The following is a 17,739-nucleotide window of genomic DNA, read 5'->3' on the forward strand; positions in this document are numbered from 1 at the left end:
GAAGACAGAATAGATCATTAAATGCATTCTCAAAAATCACTGTGATGAACTTTCAAATCCAGTGTTGAATACCTACCTTTTTAAAGATGACTTCACAAAAGAATGTGATACTAGGAATACCTTTGGTGAAGAATAGCTTTGAGATTTGGAAAACCTAAAATTTATATGACTAAAAGCCACCTGAACAATCTGGAAAAGTAAATAACATCTTTAAAAAGACATTTTGCACACAGTACTGTGCAGGGTGGCACTCATATATTGAGTCAAACAAATAATCTTTTAAGTTTTTTTACATAATCTGAAGAGAACACCTGTAAATGACATTATGTCTAGTTCTAGTTTTGCCCTTACATTGCAATTAAGCAGCTTTATGTTACAAAGCGTGTTGTAAAACTATATCAAAATCAATAATGTGAACAGGTATGTTTGGGCACTTTTCTCTAAATGTCTTGGATCTGGAATTCCCATCTGTACTTCACTGCATCCTATGGTCAGCCATTAGACCACCAAATTGTAGATGAGGCATGTTGAGCATTGGTGAACAGCTGAAAAAAAATTTGGGTAACTCAGTAGAAGGTTGCTCAGCACAGGTGTTTGTGTAATTATGATGTATTAGAAAACCTCTTCGTTCTATAGCCTTCCAGCTGCCTAGAGAGGAAATTCCGGAAGTTTTTAGCAGAGATGAATACCTCTGAACAAGGCTGCAGCAATCACCTTTTACAGGGAATATGGACATTTTATTTTTACAGGTCAAGGCACCACTCCCTTGAAAATGATGCTTGCATGCCAAGTAACAGACATGATGGCTTCTTTCTCCACCTCCTTCATTAGCAGGCAAGTTAGAAAAGAACTCACCAGGCAGATATTTGAGCAATTGCTGCAAAAAGAGGTCATGGAAAATGCTGCAGCTGAGAGAGTGTGTGGTATTTTCAGGGGCCCCTGTGGCAGGAAGGAAATGATGAATCTGACTCTACGTTCTTAGATGGCTAATTTATTATTTTATGATATTATATTATATTAAAGAATATTATAATAAACTATACTAAAGAATAGAGAAAGGATACAGACAGAAAGCTACAAAGAATGATAATGAAAACTCATAACTCCTTCCAGAGCCTCAACACAGCTGGACCATGATTGGTCATAAAGTCAAAACAATTCACATGAAACTAATGAAACACCCACCTGTTGGTAAACAATGTCCAAACACATTCCAAAGCAGCAAAAGACAGGAGAAGCAAATGAGATAATATTGTTTTCCTTTTTCTCTGAGGCTTCTCAGCTTTCCAGGAGAAGAATCCTGGGCAAGGGGATTTTTCAGAAAATATGACTGTGACAAGAATGTCTTTAGGATCCACCACCTCTGTGCTAAGGACAGGGGAAACAGGAATCTGAAAAATGCTTGAGTTAAAGTGTCCTGGGAATAGCAGAATAATTGCCATTTATTTATACCAAAATGCAGTCTAATTGTGATTTTATAGATTTCTGCATATGCAGGCAGAGGCTGGCCCTAAGAGAACATTAACAGCCCTCACCTCAATAAGCACAAATGATGGAGTGCAGAATGAGCATGCCAATACAATTTCTACTCAAAGTCAGTTCTCCTTAGAAGTCACTATAACTAGATGAAGCTGTCTCCAAGCTATTTAGAAGACGTTTAAAATCATTTAATCGCACACAAATGTCAGAGTATTTTTGCAATCAAACAAAACCCCCCACTTCTGTACCTTAGACACCTTTAAGGACATTACAGAAAATCTCAAATCTCAATATGCTTCCAAAGTAAGAGTAGTATGTATTTTTAGCCCCATTTCACAGATGAAAAACAGACATGCTGTAATTAGAAAGAAACCACCCAAAATAATATAACCACTTTGTCTGAGACTTTCATCTAGCCAACCTTTTTGCTTCTGATACACGAGAAAGAACAGAGAGGGACCTCTCCAAATATTTCTTATGTCTTTCCTCACCCTGCATTTGAGCTGGAGGCTGTAATTTAGCATTGTAAGAGAAGCCTGCCAGGACCCCTTTTCCATTTCCCTTTCCATTTTAAGACCATTTCAGATCCAAAGCATTGCAAAAAATGGCAACAAACTCCACAATTATACTGAAAAAGCATGTATTTTGGTATTAATGCTTCTGTCTACTAACTTTGGGCTTCTTAATTTTGACATGAAAAAATGGAAATAATCATTCTTTGTTCATGACTTTAAATATCTAAAGGTTAACTTTGCCAAACTAGTATGTCAGGGTTTATTTAGTACTGAGAGCAATCCATACTTTTGGAGATTTTTCAGTCCTACCTTTTTGTCCTGGCTTTTAGCTGAGGAGACTGAAATGAATCTGTAATTCACAATATGACTGCACATGATGCCATAATGGTGGTCTCTTTTACTCTCTGTTCTTTCCTTTAGCTGCTTTTTTTCTTATTCTTCTTAGCCTTTGTCTGTCACTGAGTGTCAGGCTATTAATGTTTTCCCAGGCTATTAATGTTTTTCTAGAATTATGGGCAATGACAATTAAATATCTCTTCAGAATGATAGCAACTTGGCTAGTGACCATCGCTCTGTATTTATTATAAAGACATTTCCTCCCTTTCATGTACATTATCTTACTTCTGTCCACAGTGATGTTCATTTGCTCCTTGTCCCATAGTTGATTGATACCTTGAAAACCACTGCAACTCCTAGTAGTCGGTTTTCATTACTATTATTAAAAAAAAAAAAAAATCACCAGAACACTTAGTCACCTCATTATTCCCTTTTTTTTTCTAGATCATTTATGTTGAGCAGTAGATATCCCAGCAGAGCTCCCTGAGGGACTCTGCTGTTAAACCTCTACTTTTGTTGAAGCTGATCACTTAATCCTACTATTTAAGCTATTTATTAATTCATGAGAAGACCTCCTCTCTTGTCCCGTGACAGCTGAATTTCCCATGAGTTATTATCCTAGGCCATAGTGGTTTTAAATTCTTTACAGCAACTGTAACAAAATAATTTAGTACTTAATATCAAAATTCTCAGTCTATATATTATAATATTAATGTAAAAATAAAAGGCAACCGCCTCCCTCCCCAAAACTCCAGCTGATAACACCAAAAAAACATTTATAATGTAAACCTTGAAAGATTTAGCATTTTAAATTATGTGGCAAAGGTTCAAAATGGAATTTAAGTTAGTTACCTATATCATGAAGGGTGTTCTTGGGTGTACTCCTTGGTTATTTTTGGTTTACCAATGGGATGTTTTCCTGTAAATTAGAGATGAATTAAAGTAAGACAGGAAGTTAGCAGGTTGCAATATTAATGGTTGGTTCTGTGGAACTGAGTTCATTTTGGAAAACACGATTTACAGTTCCTAAAAGCTAGTAATAAGATAATTGATGCAAAGCTGTAATATCATTTGGTCCCACTTGAGAGAGAAAATTTAATATTAAAATATTTTTGACTGACAACATTGCCATTTATCTTCCTAGCAGGAGTCAAGTGAGAACAATAAAGTGAGAAAAGCTCTCTGTGCTCCATCCGTATCAGCTGCCATCACACTTAAAGCAAATGATGTGAACAACCCCCAATAAATTTTATTTCTCAGATTTTTTTGGATTTCAATATCCATAGTGGAGCTTCAGTACACTGATAGGATTTGAGAAGTTCTCTGGGTATGACACTTTGTAGACCTTTAGAAAGAAAAAACCCAAAGGCTTAGCAATCCCAGGTGTCACCAATTCAATCACCAAAATTAGATGGCTGTTATGTAAATTATGCAAATATGAGACTCAACCTCTTCTTTCATATTTGAGAAACGAAATATTTAATGATGTTGACATTTTTAATTATCATCAGGCCTCTGAGTTAGCTCCTAAGTGGGATCAGTGTTATTACAGGATCTCTGCAGACTCTGGTGGACATTTCTGCATCACATCAGACTTTATTGAACAGGTATGTGTTAGCTGTGTTTGAAAATCTGAAACAATGGACAATAAAGAGATAAATTTTCAGAGTCATCAAACAGATTGATATGGAACTTCTAAAAAGGTCTATTCTTTGGTAGTGGTCAGAATCTGATCATATTATGATGAAAATTTTGCCTATATCTTTTCCCATACCCCAACATTACTTTTGATGTAAGTTTCAAAAAAAATATCACTGAAGTGCACTATTGGGATGGAAATTTAATGAGAAAAGAAATATCATAACTCTAAACTTTTTAATTTAAATGTATTTATCTGCCTCACATCACTAAACTATATTGTCCCTTACATTTACTTAGCAGGCAGAATATAAGAGTCAAAAAATAGGCCATTCCAAAAATTTAATTTCAGCTCTCTCATTGGCATGCCTCACAGAAATTTCCTGATAGCTAAACCTCAGCTTTTCCATCAGAAAAAAGAGGGATAACAGTGCTTAACTGAATCACAAAGCCAGTGATATTATTGCTGTTGTTTGTCCTATTTTGTAAGTAGATGTAATCATCTGTGTTGCACAGAACTTTCTGAGAGGAATCTACCTATCTAAATAGAGATCTTAAAATCCTGAGGATTAATTAGTATATGTTTGCATAGTTCTTTGAAGCTGTGTAACACTATAGAAATGTTAAATATTATCTACTCCTAACCACTGACTATGACTTTTGGCAGGTACTGCATATCTCAGTGAACACTATCACTACAGCCCAAGTCCTCTAAAACTCATAAAATTTTTAGTTTTCCTGTTCATATTCTTTCTGTCCTCTTCTTTAACCTTCATACTCTTTGCCTGGCCTGCTAAAAGAAAAAACTGCCAGGTAACTACGCAGAAAACCATTTCAGCCATTTTAGTCTTTAGTTACTTTTACTGCATAGAAAATCTCCATCTTACTTCAAAGTTCAAAAACCAAACCAGCACAGAATGACCTGCGTGCTGACTGGGTGGGGAAGGGACAGTGTGTGGCAGTGAGCTCCTGTGAGGAACAAACAGAGATTCATATGGGACAGTAATGTGCTCCTGCATATTTTAGGGAGAATCAACAGGGTGACATTGGATTCTTGGAACTGAGAAGGTTAATATTGTGATTTTTTTATGTACGCTCTGGCTAGGTGACAACTCTGTCTTACATTTCCTCATCAAAAAAAAAAAAAGAAGAAATAGCTACCTTTGATACATATTTGTGTGTGTGAGCATATATATACACACACACACAAATATTCAGTTTATCTTATTCAAACTACATATTTTTGCAGGACAGTGCATAGCAAAATAAGACAATTGAAATCTTTAGCTTCTACTTCATTAACAGCAATAATTGATTTCACAGACTCTCCAATATATTTTTAAAGAATTGTAATTTTTAGTTGGACTGAGCATGGAGAATTGACAGAAAGGGCATTTACGGTCTATTAATACATGGATTAATACATCCTATTTTTAGGGATTAAGTCATTTACAATGCTCAGTTCACTACCCTGCAGACTGTCAGACTATATCTTAGCTGTCCACTTCTGTGTTTCTGAGCCTTCAGGTCCAACCTCATGCCTTAACTACATCCTGACTCCTTCCTGAAGTGAGATCTAGGAATGCTCCAGCCCTTTGCTCTCCTGATCAGCAGCTCCTTTTCTGTAAGGAATTTTGGGCACAGTTGGAACTTGAGGGCACATTTCCAGCAGTGCCAGTCTGGCTGATTAGGAGCAAGGGGCTTTCTGTGGCACACACCTATCACTGGGTGTGGATTTGGCCTTCTGTGCTATTACCTGCTTAAAAATGAGGAGAAAGAATGATTGTCAATGATTGCATGACAGTGACAGAAAAAGCCAAGTGATCACCTAGTGGCCTTGAAACATGGACTATCTGGAAATGATTCTGTCACACACAGAAAGCTCAGGCTGGGATTTAAAAGTTTGTATGCAAGATTTCCAAGGAAGGTAGAATCCAAGAGTCCTTTTTATTTCCAGCGGAAAGAGGATGCACCCAAATGTTGTTCCCTTTGCTGCAACTTGAGCAATTCACAGAAACTCTGCTGCTATTTGTGACATTAGTTTTTGACTCAGGTTTCTTCACAGGAGTATGAAATTGTCCTCTAGCAATGCTACTTGTCTATATCTAAGAAACTAAGGCAGAGCTCCTTTTTCTACTAAGGCTTCTCTCCCTTGGGATCACCTTCTGACACATTGCAGAGACAGATTTCGTAGTTCATCATTTCCTTCCCCTGACAGGGAAAAAATGTCTGTTTAAAGCTTTACTTTATATAAGTCTAAAATACCAGTGCTTCATACCCTGGCTGTACAGTGTGTTTCTGTCACATCCTTTCAGAAATATCCTAAAGTGTGGTTTAATCTCATGAAAACAGGTAATTTGGCCATGGGTGATACAGTGTGAAGGGTATCCTAAAATTTTGATTGCTCCCCTTTTTATTTATCTGGTGGGGCAGATTAGAGGTTTCACAGATGGCAATCATTCCTCACATTAGTTGTCTAGCAAGGAAGGAATGAAATCTGCTCTATAAACTTGAAGGCCTCCTTATCTGTTGCTGTAACTCAACTCTCTTTTCCCTCTACAAAGTGAGCAGGACCCTAGCAAAATTCCTGAAAGCCAGGTAAAAGAGGAAGGACCTTCTTGTGTCCTGTAATAATTCTTAGGGAAATGCTTATCACATGTATTGTGCAACGCCACTAATGTTTTCAGCACTAGGGTTTGGTTTAACAACATAAAATTCTTGAAGGATGCAGTTTAAGTAACTACTGATAAACACAGATTCAGGCAGAAAACATGTAACCATTTTCTAAAATATATTACCTTTATTTAAAAGTAGGAATTTATTTTTTTTAAATTAGGGATTGCATTAGTTGCTAAATTTAGTAATTTAGTTAATGAATACGTAAAGGAATATTAATGAACAATAAATAGGAAAAAATATCAATGTATTTTTCTACTAAACTGGAGGGAGAGTGTGACAAATCAGTAAAAGGCAAGTAGATGTTTGTTCCTTCATTGATATTTGTCCTTATATAGTCATAACTAGGTAAACTACACATTTATTTATTGAAATTAGTGACAGATTTTATACAATTGGGATTATTATCTTAGTGGTTTGTGGGTTTTTTCCCCCTACATATCCCACTAGTATACCTTTTTCAAAATAATCGACATCCACATTTATCAAATCTACTGCCACTTTATACAAATCTAACTAGTAAATCCTAGTGGTAATGTCAATAAACACCAATGTAATAAAAAATGTGCTCTATAGATTTCTTCTCTATTTAAATCCCTTTGACACTTCCTTAGTTATCTGTTTTTGCAGGCAAGCACCTTATCTACCTTTCTTGTTTTCCTAATATCAATTGTTGTGGGAGCGAACCCTTGCAAATTCCAGTTTTGAGCAGCATTTCTAATACAGCTTTTATCTGTCCTTCTGAAATTTTTCCTTTAATTTCTTTTTGAATCTGTATTGCGCTTTTAAAAAGAAAAAATCATCCTTTTCAGAAAGAACAGTACTGAGCTGATATATCTGCATTCTTATAACATTCATAGCTTATAAAATACTGGCCTTGTGATTACCAGCTCCTTGAATCACCACATTCAAGTCCAAGGCATTGGAATGAAACATGAATCATACATCTGACTACAGCATTTCAGTGAGTCAGTGAAAGGCTGACTGGTTTATGCCCTGAAGCCCATGGATTCAATAGATGTCCTTCATTTAAATGAGTTTTAAGTCAGATCTACTATGGATGCACAAACACTGAAAAATCAACAACATTCTTTAAGTGGAGTGAGTAGCCTGTTTAACATGATGAATATCATATACTACGTAACTAAATCTGTAAGAAATGCCTGAGTTCTGTTGCCTGTTCAAACAAAATCCAAGGTACTTGGAAAGAACTCAAGTGGGCAGAAAGCTGCCTCAAAGTGAGTATGTTAACAGGAAAACTGAAAACATCAGTGACACTTTTATCACTGAAGCAGAAATTACAGGGTTTGGGAAGAGGTTTTTAACACTTTATCTATATCTCAAGAACATAAACCTTATTGAAAGACTTTTCTGCTTGGTCACAGATATTTTTTATGAAAGATCCATGTGTATTTTGTTACCACATTCTATTTTGTAGCGTTAAAGAAAAGCATGGGTGGGAGGTGCAAGGATGAAATCTTTCCAAAAATATCTCTTCTTTTACTTCACTTCCTGCTTTATCTGCAGGCCTTGACTGTTTTGGACTTTTTTTTTTTTTCTCAGCAATTCCTTTCTCCTTGTTCCTTAGCAATGCCTCTGTCCTTGACTGCATTTCTGTCTTGGGATCTGTACTTTTTTATTTTTTTGTGGACTAAATGTCTGCTTTGTTCATATTACTTGCAGGTTTAGAATTTTTCTGGGTCAGCAAACCTAGAAGAAATTATAAAACTTTGTCTTTGGGGAAAGCTCTGAGTTCTTAGAGCTGACCCTACAATGAGAATATCAAAGTCAGTGACAGACCAAAGGAGTAAAGAAGATATTGTGAAATTGACTTGCTTTGATGATATAATATAAAAAAAGAAAATAAATGTTGAACCAAGCACAAAACACTTGCGAAAAACTTAGGAAAAATCCAAAACTTAATTCTCTGGAACATTACTGAACTCATCTTTCATATTACTTTATACTTTTACAAAACTTTCCAATATTTTTTCTTTTTTTGCGGCTAATTTTCAAGAATGAGATGGTCTGGAATATTCCTCTGTGCTACCTAATGGGATTAGGTATGGCCCCGTGGGAAATCAGTTGAATTTTATGACTGGTGGTGGTTTTATTTTTACATTTAAAATTTTTAAGTCTATGGAAAACACTGAACAAAATCTTTGGATGAAAGGGAATCTAAAACTTTTTGAGTGTTCTAGAAAGACAATTCAGGGACAGAATTCTTCAGGCAGAATAGCCTGAAGAGCGATTCCTCAAGATTCTTTGCAAAAATTCCTCTGAAAAACCTTCTCTGCAAGGTGAGAAAGATGGGATAAATGCACCTGGGATAAAAGGGAGGACTAAATAATAATCTGTCAGGAAGAGAAACCTGTTTTCCTAACAGAGTGGCCATCCTTACCCAATTCCTTCCAAGATCAGCAGGGGCCTCTCCCTCTCCTCAGGCAGCAGCAGTGAGGCTCCAGGTCAGCTTGCAGAGGCAGAAATGAAGGAGAACAATGGTCAGATCACTAAAGAAATGAACCTGGCAGCATGGAAATGAAACAACGGGGCTGCCTTTTCTGCAGGAGTGGATTCCGGCTCACCAGACTGAATGACACCCTCAGATCCCAACATGACCCTTGGAAACTGCGGCTGGAAAAGCTGAAAACACAAAACACCAGAAAAAGGGAAGGATCAAGAGAAAAGATGTTCAGATCAAATCCACACTGTTACTGGAGCAAAGGCAACCAGGACTGATGTGATTTCCCCATCAGTGATGCTTGACTGGCTGGGAAAAGCAGCACCTCCAAGCCCTGCTGTGAGAGAAAAGGAGCTTGTAAAGTCCTGCAGCCAGAACTGCCAGCCAGGTCAGGTGTGTTGCTCATAAATTGTTGAGTTATGTTGTTGAGGGAATAGCAGATTGAGGAATTGTAAATAAACATTGTAATTGCTAATGGGAAACAGCACAGCTCAGTGTTTCAACTCATGGCATGAGAAGTAGGAAAACTTCTCCAGGTTGACTCCAGCTTCTTCCACAAATTTCTTATATGCCCAGTTTTAATCTTCCTTGCTATCCAGGAAATGGGGACAGCTAATAGCTTTTCACATGAGTAAAAATGTCCCTTAGGTATAATAAACTCTTCAGAAAATAGGAAAGTTACAAAAGTCATTAACTGCATTTCATGAGATTTTTTTTGTTATATGGCATAAGAAATATTCATATCCAAATTCTAAAGAGTGAACATCATGTGTTTTTCTGAAAAAAAAAGCTTTTTTTTTTACCTTGGAATTTAAAATTTTCCCTCTAGTATATCTGGGATCATGCAGAAACCTTTAGGGAATGAACATCCAATAATGGGTATAAAAAGAACCAAAAACATTATCCTGAGTCATCTGTCTATTTTTTCTTCTTTTAAAACTGTGAAAGGAAGATATACTTAGGACTGTGTGCCTTTTACATCCCATCTATATTTTTCCAATTAAAGGAAAGCAAATCTGCTTTTAAGCTATCACAGGGAAAATAATTTCCCTCCACAAGATGGCTCCCACAGTGAGAAACTCCAGGCTCTGAAGATTTCTTTTATTAATTCTACAGAAACGAATCCCAAATCATATGGTTTAATCTGTCTGCTTTTAGCTCCTGAGGATTGATGTTTATTAAATAAATAAAAAAGAGAGAGAAAATGAAAGAAAAAGTTTCGTTTTCTTTTATGCTGCAATTATTCTGTGGTGCAGGATAGATAACTTTGTTATTGTGATTGCTCACAACATGGGGCAAATTTCTTGATGTCTGTTTTGATTATTTTTGCCAACTGTGTATTTTTTTTCTAAAAAATCTAATCCAAGTGGCCATTTCATGCCAAGGATGCCTAATAAGAACTCCCCACTGAAATCAGCGAGGAGCTATGACTAAAAATCAATGGTTACATATGATCCAAGTTGTTTTATTCTAGAATATTCTATGACAGTCTTTGGGGATATGATAGCAAAAACCAATTCTGGTTATTAGCTTCACAGACACACCATTTTTATGATTTTTCAGTGACAGAGTTTCATGGAGCTTAGCAGATTAAAAGGAAAAGAGAAATCTAAGAAAATATATAAAACCAAATCTGTAGAATGAAAGAGTTTTATGACTGTAGGAGTGTTTACAAGCACCCTACCTGGAAAGTTAATACCCCTTGCTCCTGATGCTTCCAAATAGTTATGTACATAGTCACATTAAAACATACCTAAAAGCTTGAAACTGTGAGAGAAGATTGAGCCACGTGGTTTTGTCTTGTTTTGCTGTTGGTAAACAGCACACACAAAGGAAACAGAAATGTTCCTTGATATAACTGAGCCCCAACATTCTGGTTTTGAGCCTTGAGCAGCACAAACAAATACAACCAAGTTTTGTGTACTTGTGGCTAATTAGTTTTTTTTTTTGCATACCAGCAGTACCTGGGGCTTTCCATCTCTGATAGATCTGTACACAGAAATTGCACTTGCAATTGTGTCAGCATGTGTCTCCAAAGGAACTGAGAGGCTGAGGATGAAATCCTTGCTTTGTTCACCTGCATCTCACCTAGGCTAAAAGTACATTGAAGGGCCCAGTGCTGGTGCAGTTATTTTGTTTTTAATCTCAGGAGGGTGTTTTATTTTTCCTCCTCATACTTCATGAATGGTAATTGTGCAAAATAATTTCTTCCTTTGAGTTTATGGACAGTGACTACACAGAATTCTGGAAAAAGGAAGTCCCACATAAAACAAAAATAAAAAGATTTCCTTTTTTTTTTTGCTTTGGTTTTGAAAAAAACAAAGATGCAAGTATTTGTACCTTTCAAGAGGCAGGTATTGAAAGTGATAGAAGGTCATTTATAAGTTCAGAAGGATTTATGATAAAATGTGTGCTGATGTTTCCTCTGACTCAAGTTCCCTTCTATTTAACTAGCATATAAATGAGCTTTAATTAACCTGTTTGAAAATGATAGAGAAATAGAGAAAGACCCAGTGCCAATTTAATAACTAATGTTCCTATTATGCATGCCTGCAGGAAAGCCTGTGGGAGAAAGGAAAAATCACTGGGCATTTTGCAATGTTCACCTTGCAAAGCTCTGTTCCCCCAAGCCTTATGTATTCAGAAATCTGTCATGCAAAAATGATGCAAATCTGTAGTTTACATAGGATGTATAACCATGGTGTTTGGTAGAGCTTGGGGAACTTCCAGCAAAACAGAGTTTAATTGGAAAATGCCATTTCATTGAACCTACAATCTTTTGCTCCAGATTTCTACAGCTGAGCAAATATCCAGTGCTCTTAACAATGAATCTGACAAGGACATCAGTTTTACTGAAAACTGGAAGGTTGGGAGGGTTTGTGAAAAATCATCAACTTTTTGTGCTATTTTATTTTGTATTTTTATTTTTCTGTGAATAGGAATTGTGCATTTTCTCAGTTTGGACAGAAGCAGAGGGATCATCTGTCACCTGCCTAGCATGGGCCCACATTTGTAAGTACTGTGTTTCCCACATAGTAGGGGAAAGTCCCAAAAATCCAAATAACTGGAGTGATATATAATTAATGGAGGGCTGGATGGAGTAGAGGAAAAGATATATTCTGTTCTTTCACTTTTGTATGTGTCACAGACATACCAGCTGTTTTGGTATCCCAAAAGCCGAGGATGTACAGGGCAACAAAGAAATGGGCTCAACATCCTGAATCAGAATCTGATTATCAGAAATATTGATTAGATGGAGCAGGCAAGGAAATAAATTTTAGTAAGATTTTTTTCAAGGAGTGTCACTGAAGAAATCCTTACATAATTTTTTTTCCTAATATCTAATGATGCTGTCAATAAGAAGCCTTTTCAAAACTTAATCTGAAAGGTGTGGAAATTTGCTTTCTGTACTAATGGATCTGTCCAGCCATTGGATTCAGATCTAGAGGGAAGTTATATGAGGGTTATACTCTGAATTGAAATTGCTATGGGGGAATGAGAGGAAAAAGCTATGGCAAGGGAAAAAAAAAAAGAGGTAGTTGCAAGAGTTGAAGTATGTACCTATTATGTTATAAGGCACTGTCTTATGTTAAGCAGTTTATATTTTTATCCCTGAATCTGTGACACTATTTCAAACTATAAAAAAAACCTCAGAAAATTCATTCCTGTTAAAAAAAAAAAAGCTTTTTTAATTTATAAAAGAGTTTTAAAAGAGAAAAACTAATGGAAATTGTAATTCATACACAGATAAAGTGAACAGAACATGACAGTTGAGAGAGCTACACCTGAAAAATTAATTGTAGTTTATGTTTTTTACCAACACCTCTTTGGACACCTCAGGCTTCATTACACTCAGATTCCAGGGAAAAGAAGTTCCTGGATATTCTAAAAAGCACTTAATGAAAAACGGGTCTGTTCCAAGAGTAAAGGCAGGGTTTTTTTTTTTTTTAAAAAGCAGCATTTCAGTTATCTATGTTTTGCTAGGAAATATATATCTGAGGTCTTCCAGCTCCTTTTGAATCATTGGCATCTCAAATACCTAACCCTTCCAAAAAGGAAATCTACTAATATGTAGGAAGAGTTTACTAAACTGTAGTTGCATTTATATTTCTAAATTAAACAGTAGATCTCCTTAAGCCATTCATCAACTCCATCCTTGTGCATGTTAATGACAGTTTTGTTCACTCACTTGGGATTATAGTTCTTCTACTAATATTTTTAGAGACGGATTAAACACTTACATGAGATATTGTGCTGGTTTTGGGTGGGGTAGAGCTAATTTTCTTCACAGTAGCTGATAACTGGCTGTATTTTGGATCTGTGCTGGAAAAATGTTGGTAATTCAGGGATGTTTTCATTACTGCTGAGCAGCAATTGCACATTTCCAAGGCCTTTTCCTGCTTCCCACCTCATCAGCAAGTGGGCTTGAAGAGGGGCACCAGGAGATGGGAGAGAACACAGTGACATCAGGGGATATCAGGGGATATTGCAGCACCATGCTCAGCATGTAAAAGCTGGTGGAAAGAAGAAAGAGCAGGAAGACCTCAGATATGAGGTCTTCAGAGTGATTTGTGACTCTAAGTCACCACTGGACATGAAGGAACCCTGCTCTCCTTGGGATGACTGAACACCTGCCTGCCCATGGGAAGTGGGGAGTGAATTCTTTGCTTTGCTTGTGTGCAGAACTTTTGCTTTCCCTATTAAATTGTCTTTATCCCAACCTGGGAGTTTTCCAGCTCTTTCCTTTCTGATTCTCTCCCCCACCCTGCTGGTGGGGTGAGGCTGAGCTGCTGGCTGGGCTTAAACCACCAGAGCCCTTTTGGGCACACAATGTGTGACAAAGGGTTCAAGGCAATGACAGATCTGATTGGAATGTTCTGGATAGAACCCATGGCTGTTTTTGCTGTTCAGCTATTAAAGGACAGCTCCTGTGCTTGCCATGGGGCTCCTTTGCCTGACTCTGAGAGTCTGGTGCTCGTTAGGGGTGGATTTTTGCTTTCACTGCTTGCTGCAGTGCTGTGCTGCTGATCATCCCACCCTGCTGGGACTGGGAATGTTTTGGTGACAGCAACGGGGGCACATGGCCAGTGCTTGCTGCCCTGGGCAGGCAGGAACTCCAGTGTGAGCTCCAAATGTGTGTCCTTTAATAAGAATTTTATGTAGTGTTAGTGAGCTACACAGAGTACAGGAGATGCCAGCAGTGTCTGTTGCAGATTGAGTTCATCAGTTAATTGAGACATGTCTATATCTGTACAAACAGGTTCTGATGATGCCCTGAGAAGTGTGAGCTGCTGGAGGGATCCAAAGGTCCTTTATCTCTGGTGGTGGCCCTTTGAGACAAGTAACAGTGTGAGAGAGGAAAAGTGTTTTCTCTCAATTTGTGCTCAGTTAGAATAAGTTGAAATACATGGGAAGTATGAAACTATTTACTCTGTATTCTCCAGAGATCAATTAACTAGAAATCTTGAAAACTTTTATTAGAAAGAGGCATAACAAAGATATCTTCTCACACAACTGTTTCCTTTTCTTGTGAATCCTCTGTACCAAAGATTTAACATGTCCATAGTTCCATCATGAATTTAATGATTTTTTTTATCACACAGAACGTCACCACATCATCCTTTGTTGTTATTGGCCCACTGTGTGCAGCTATATTTATATAGGTGTACACAGATCTGTATGTCTATTACATGTCTATATTTATATATTTACACACAAATTACCTCTTCAGAATACCTCCCACAGTGCATTTTTTATAGCTGGATTCACGTGGAGGGAAAAAGAATCATCACCAAATTAAAATACCTTCACTTTGACCTATAAGTCTCAGCTACACCTACAGAAATCCTCTTATTTATCTGAAAATATTCTGCATTCCATGTGTTTAACTTTGTCAATGTTCTTATGGAATGCATGAAAGGATTTGAGAAATATTAAGGTTAAAATTTTACAAAACTCTTATTATAGTTGATTGCTTCCATTTGAGAATAATTATTCAAAATATATCAAGCTTTGCAAACAAATAATTCAACACCCAAAATTAGAAAATGTTAGAAGATTAATCCATGGATCTGTACAAAATTATCCAATTATTTTGCTGTTTGTTGTAAGTTAGCACCTTTTTAGTCTAACATAATAAACATTTGTAGTTAACAGCTGACTAAGATAATACTAAAAATATACTGATGATACAATTTATCATTTTTTCTTTATCTTTTATTTCATATTTTTTTCAGGAATAAAATTTCAAAAATGGAAAACATTTTGAAAATTGTTAAAAAAAACCCTGCAATTTCCCCTTAGGCAACTTCTTTATTTCCAATTTTGATATACAGCAGAAAAGCTAATAGAAGACAATTTCTGACAAAGCAAGCTCTAGGTAAATAAAGTTCAGAGTTATAATGATTTGCCAAAGCCACCCCCTGTTGCATTGTTAACAAAGAAAAAAGATTGTATCTGAAGACAACTGGGTAAAAAATTCAAAAACTTTTGAAAAAGCTTTTGCTCCATTTATTTATTTATTTACATATTAATTTACAGCAACCTAAGACATACAGACATACTTTCATAGGATAAAGGAACCTCAGGAAGTCTCTTGTCCAACTTTGTGCTTATGCCTGAGCAGCCTTTTGGTCAGTTTATGAGGCTCAGAGTTTGATTCAGACAGATTTTGAAAACCTCCAGAGAAGCTGCCTGCAGCATCTCAGGGCAGCTGCTCCAACGTTTAATTGTCCTTAGAGGGAGGAAGAAAAATATTCTCCTTATATCTGGTTGGATAAAAAATTTTTAAAATTTTATATGCTTTTCCATGTTTCAGAAAACATTTCTATTTTTCTCTGACTGATCACAAAAGCAATGAACATGCAAGCCGACTCTGTAGTAGAACACTTCTTTTCCCTAGATAAATTTTTAATTGGTTGTTTGTGGTGGTACCTGTCTATCCAGAATTCTATGCCTCGTGTCCTAATTTTTGAGAAAGCACATCTAGAGATGGCCATAAAAATGTATTTTTGTTACTCCACATCAATAAAAACTGAAGTGCAGAAGGAAGTGGGTAAGTCCTGAGGACAACTTTTCTTGGAGCACAGCTTAAGACCATACAGTATGAGGAGTACAAAGATACTATTATTTATTTATTTATCCTGAGAAATGGATCGGAGCAATTAAAAACTACTCCAGCGTTGGAACTCCTAATTAAGGATGGCAACCTGGGAAAGCTCAAGCGGTTTTTCTCTCAAAGAATTTGCTGTTAATAGGAAGGAAAACATTCAGAAGGCTGTAATTTTTGACTGTTATTGTCTGATTTTGAAGATTTTGAATTTTTCATGAATTTGAATAATTTTTTCAGGGAAGCCAGGCAGAGAAGGTTGCTGATGAAGTAGTTGCAAGGGAGCACTGGGAATGCTGTTTTTCATTAATTTGAAGAATTTTTTCAAGGAAGCCAGGCAGAGATGATTGCTGATGAAATAGTTGCAAGGGAGCACTGGGAATGCTGAGCTGTGCTAGATTCCACAGAAGGATGGAAGATACGAGCAATTTGTCATTATTCACAAATGTTCCATGTGGAAACTGCAAAACTTTCAACCCATCCCAGGAATCAAAGCCAGGATTTAACATTTGATGTGGGGAAAGGGACAGTAGCAGCACTTCTCTTGGGTTATTGCAGACAAAGAGCTCATATCACTTTGTCCAAGACCAAATGCCAAGGGAAGTCTGTAAGAACAAGACACCCCTATAGCATTACACTTAAGAACTTTTTCTCAGCCTCCAAAAATTTTTGACTCTGAGAATTTCTCAGCCAGTATCCTGATTGGATTTTTCTTCTTTTTATTTTTTCTAACACCCTATGTTGAGTCCTCAGCACTCAAAACATCAAATGCCAAGGGACATTTCTTCACATACCCTGTGAAAACTTGGCATCTAGTTTGACTTTTAGTGATCCATGCAAGGATCAGAGGGTCTTCATACTGTGGTTTTCCAAAGGCAACCTTTAGAACTGGGCCTTGAGTTTGAGAAAATCTCCTTCCAAAAGCCAAATGGGATTGCTCTACTTGAAGTAAACAACACTGCATTTTTTTTTTGTTACATTTTAATGATGCTTTTTTAGCTTGGGGTGTAGAATGTATATTTATCTTGCTCAAAAGTGCCATGTAACTGATTACTATGCTGTCATGTTTTTGGCTTTAAAGATCAATTTGCTCTACCATCATCTTAGAAATTGGCCAAAAGACTTTCAATAGGATTTGTATGTGAATTATTTCTATCTGTATCTGATCTTAACAAATTACAAATAAATCCTCTACTTGGAATATATTGTTGTAAAGAGGAGCTGAGATTACCCTGACGTGTTTTCTGTTCAGAAGTGTAAATCAAATCAGCTACTCAGCACTAGGAATTTCAGAAATTGACACACTGTCATCTCCGGGGAAATACATTTTATGGCAGGTTCTCTGACACATGTAAACGTTTTGGCTTAATGCCATTATCTAAATAAAGGCATCTTCTGCTGTATTATCTCCCCTGTGATATCTAAGAAATCCACAGGCGGCTGGCAAATATCCACATTGGAGCTGTGGAGACTTTAGGAGAGGAAAATCTCGAGTCCAGAGACCACACCAAAGGGCACGCCAAAGA

Source organism: Geospiza fortis, unplaced genomic scaffold, assembly GCF_000277835.1.
Source record: "Geospiza fortis unplaced genomic scaffold, GeoFor_1.0 scaffold72, whole genome shotgun sequence".
Lineage (NCBI taxonomy): Eukaryota > Metazoa > Chordata > Aves > Passeriformes > Thraupidae > Geospiza > Geospiza fortis.